Source organism: Neophocaena asiaeorientalis, unplaced genomic scaffold, assembly GCF_003031525.2.
Source record: "Neophocaena asiaeorientalis asiaeorientalis breed wild unplaced genomic scaffold, Neophocaena_asiaeorientalis_V1.1 scaffold242, whole genome shotgun sequence".
Classification (NCBI taxonomy): Eukaryota; Metazoa; Chordata; class Mammalia; order Artiodactyla; family Phocoenidae; genus Neophocaena; species Neophocaena asiaeorientalis.
In genome coordinates, this window is record NW_020172451.1 from 7,004,160 (window position 1) to 7,008,809 (window position 4,650).

The window sequence follows — 4,650 nt, forward strand, 5'->3', positions numbered from 1 at the left end:
GAACCACTGCCCAAGGTCACATGGAGAGGGGAGGAGAAGCCAGGAGGACACCCAAGCCAGTGTTCCAGCCCATGCTCTTTCTGGGGACTCTGCAGGGGTCCCGGGGCCCAGTGGGCCTCTGAGCATCTCCTCACTCCCCTGAGCTGCAGAGACTCTGAGGACCAGCCCCGGGCGTCCTGCATGGATCTAGGACGGTGCCAGAGACTCCAGGGCAGGAGAAAGTCTATCTCTCGGCAGCTCCTGCGGTCAGCGAGACCGGTGGCACTTTGACCGCCAGCCTTCAGGCACCGGAAGGCGGGGCTGTGGGACGGGGTGGGTGGGGCCAAGGCTAGAGGCGCGGCGAGGGCGGGGTCAAGAGAGGTGGGGCTGAGGAACCCCGAGCCTCCAGGTAGCAGGAAAGGGGCGGAGTCAGGAGCTTGTAGAAGGGGTCGGTTCAAGGCCCACCCGCAGGGAAAAAGGGAGGCCACGGATGAGCGGAGGCTACCAACTGTAGCCTCTCTAAACTCGACCACCGCGCTCACGCGGGGTCCCCATCCTCAAGCGAGGTCCGAGGACTGCGGCCCGAGCCAGGAGGGGTCCAAATGCAGGGCATGGCCCCGACTCTGGGGAGAGGTGGCCTCCCCCACTCCGTCCCCCGCCCTCCGGCTCCGGGCTCGGAGCTGACCTCGGAGGTGTGTCCCAGGAATGGGCAGGCTAGTGGGTCAGGGAGCACCTGTCCCGGGTGGAGGCGCTGTACGGCCTCTGCCGAGCACCGTCCTCTCTGGGTCTGTTCCCGTGCTATGGTCTTGGTGGGCAGCTCCGGATTTGCACCTTCATTGGGTGATGCGGAATTAAGAAGGGAAGCTGAGCTCCAGTTCCCAGCACCACCACCCCGAACCCCCGCTCCCTCGCAACCTCAGGAGCCCGGGGGTACCCTCCCTCCCACAGGCAGCTGGAGCCTGAGTCACGAGCTGCCTCTCAGGGAGACAAAGGAGCCTCAGGCCCTCCCCTCCAGACCCCCGCTCCCGGTGATGGCTTCGCATCTGCACTAGCAGGGAGTACATAGTCCCCTAGAATCTCTGCTTCTTGCGTAACCCTCCACCGTGGACAAAATAAAAGCAGGATGGGCTTGGGAATGAGGCCTTTGAGGCTTGTGGATGGCACCCACAGTGGCAATCACAATCTTCTCAGCACCGCTGTGGCGGGGGCTCCCAAAAGGCTGCATGTTCCTGGATGTTTTTCATCCAGGGACCCATTGGCTTCTCCCTGCAGCCCTGCCAAAGAGGAGCTAGCAGCCCATCTTGCAGATGAGAAAACTGAGGCCTAGAAAGGTCGACTGGTCTTACTAGAGCAGGAATTCTAACCCATGTTAGTCTGGTTCCAAAATGAAGAATAAATAGGAGCTCTCAGTGTGAGGGGCTGGAAAGGCCTTCCAGGAAGAAACAACCTGTTGGAAGGCCTGGCGGCTTATGGAGGAGTTGTCGTGTCAGGCGTTAGTCAGGCACTGGGTGTGCTGCTAGGGGGTAGGAACACTTGCCTGGCCTCTGGGCTGCGGTCCTCCAGCTGCTCTCTCTGTTTGTACTAAACTGGCCAAAAGGTAGGTTTGGGGCTCACAGGGCAGGTTCCAGGCCATACCCCAGCCCTTCCAGGCTGTGTGCCGGTCACAGCAAGTCATTTCTTCTCCCTGGGTCTTGGGTTTCTCTCTAGGAGGGCTGGGCAGACTGGTGACCTACCACCTAAGATCAGGACACTGAGGCCCAGGACAGGTTTTCCTTAGTGTCCACAACCTCTCCTCTCAGGACCCTGAGCCAGAGCTGGACATCAGGCAAGAACTCAACAGTGAGGGAAGAACACATATGCAGAGGCATATCCACACTGACACACACATGTGCGGGGAAGGCTCTCATAGCTGTGCCAGCACCAGACATGCACACTCTCACTCACATTCGTGAGCACACTCAGACACCCGCACACTCCAGCTTTCGGATCTGGGGGTGGGGCGGGTTCCCTTCATGAACAGAGACACGGCTCCTCTGCCCGCCACATGGGGCTCACTGCAGATGCCAGGGGTTATTTTAAGCCTGGATCAATGGATGATTTTTGGTGACACAGGCTTGGGGACGGCGGGCAGTGGAGATGAGGGGCTGGTGCTCTGGTGCCTTGCTTTGGAGAGAGACCCCAGGGTCCAGGGAGGGCAGCCTGGGCAAAGGGATCCCCCCTTAGCTGGACTGCTCCCTCTCTAGATCCCCTTGCCCAGCACATGGCTGGGCACCTGGGGGACAGTGTCAGCTGAATGAATGGCCAGACCCCAGGGCTCAGCCAGTTAGCTGTGGTCTGTCTTTGCATTTGCCCTCTCCTGCTTCCCCCACTGCAAGGCTATGTGTTCACGTGGAGAGGGCGTGGAGAGTGCATGGAGCACCTGGCACAGACCTGGTAGATGTGGGCATCTGTTGTTCCTGGCTGACCACTGAACAAGACTGAGATGGGGTGGATGGATGTGGGGAGGAGTTGGAGGTTGGACATCAATCCCTTGGGGGCACAGTGGAGGGGGCAGCTGAAAGCCAGCTCCTTCATTGGATAAATGGATATATATATATATATCTCCTGACTGCAGTCAACTTGGGGTGGAAGCTGAGCAGAGCACCCAATGAATGCCAGGACAGTGGGGGCAAGAGAGGGGCCCAGGGAGGAAAGCACTGGAAGACTTGTTCTGGGCCCAGTAGGGTGATCCTACCTGGGAAGAAGCCACAGTCCCAGGGGGCAGCGACAAGCCTCTTTAAACCTAGTGCCCAGCAATAGGGTGGGAAAGTGGAGAGAAGCAGTCACTTTCCAAGACCCAGTAACACAGAGGACTGCTTGGCAGTGTGTGACGGGGGCACTGATACAGACTGGACAGTTTGTGCCATGGTTCCCATGTCTAGGAACACCAGCCAAGGGAGCAGAAAAGGATGCACCAGAAAATACAGTTATAATATATAAATAAACAGAATAATAATCTGAAAGTTTGACAGCAAAAAGCAAACTAAAAACCAGTTACAAAACAGTATGTAAAGCCTCAGTTGTCCCTGGTGATGGGATTAAGGCAATTTCATTTTATCCCTTTGCTCACCTAGTTTCTTTTTTCTCTAAAATGGTAATAAAGTCTTTTAATGGGGTAGGGTCCTCCGGGCTGGGTGTGTTTGTGGGGGGAGGGGGGAGGAGCAGGCTGTCTCTGGCCAGAGCACAAGGAATCACCCTGATAGGGGAGGGCATTATAGGGAGGTCACCCGCCTTCCCGTTTTAGCCCTGAAATTAGCCTGTCAGCCCCTCATCTCATCAGCAGAAAACCTGATCCTCCTTTAAATGTAAATCCTTCTCCCTCTTTCTCCCTCCACCTCCTCCATTTTTATAAGCTGATCCCAGTTGCTGAGTGAAGAGAGGATGCAAAGGGGAGCAGGAAGGGCCCTAGGAGCCCAAATTCTTTATCTGAAACTAGAGACTAGAGTCACTTCACTTCATTCATTCAGCAAATACGGCAGAGGCCTGCCCTGTGTGGGAACATCGGGGAAGTGGTCCATGCAGCCCTTGCCCTCCTGACGCTCCCATCTAGACAGTGGGAGGCCCCGTATTGATCCCTGCCCCCAAGAACGGGCAGTTTTTGATGTTAAAATGAGAAACAGGCAGAGAAAAGCAAAGCACCCGGGATCGGGTCATATTCTCCAATTAAAACTAACTTCAAAAACACAGCCGAGGGCTTCCCTGGTGGCGCAGTGGTTGAGAGTCCGCCTGCCGATGCAGGGGACACGGGTTTGTGCCCCGGTCCGGGAAGATCCCACATGCCGCGGAGCAGCTGGGCCCGTGAGCCATGGCCGCTGGGCCTATGCGTCCGGAGCCTGTGTTCCGCAACGGGAGAGGCCACAACGGTGAGAGGCCCGCGTACCGCAAAAAAAAAAACCACACACACACACAGCCGAGTAGTGCTCCGAGTAGGTTCCATACCTGCCCTTCACCCTCTTCCCCCGGGCTTGAGAAAGGACCTGAGCATCCTGTGGGGACCAGGGCAAAGGGTCTGCCCATGGCTCTGCCCCCAGGCGACGCCCTGCTGTCCTCATACAAGGCAGGGGCTAAACCAATCTCCTCCCTTTCACACCTGGGGTGGCGGAGAGATCCCAGGAGGGCGCCGATCAGGTCAGGTCCATCGCCCATAGGCGTGGGGTCACCCCAGGACCCCAGCCCGGTGACTGATAAGTTCTTGGGCCAGTGTGTGCGCCCCGGGGTTAAAGCTCCTCCCTAGGTGGCGCGGAGGGGACCCATACTTGGCCCTCTGCTGCGGCTCTGCTGGGAGTTTCCTTCCCACTTAACATTCCCTGCCTCAAGTCACACCTCTGTCTCGATCGGAACCGATGGAGGAGACGGGAAGGAAGGCGGGTGGGCAGCAACGACTCTCTGGGGCTGCTGGGTCCCTTCAGTCCCCGCACCTGTGAACCGAAGCGCTCCCGCGGCAGGCGTAATGTCCGAAGTAACAGTTCCGAGAGCCTTGAGCTGAACGCTGTGGAGCGCCAGTTCCGGGGAATGTTTGGGGGAGGCCTTCGGGGAGGGTCCCTGGTGGGGCACCCAGGCTGTGCGGGCCCTGCCGCGCCCCCTCCCTCCCGTCGCCTCGGCCGCGCTCCTCCCCCGGCTCTGCTTCCCTCC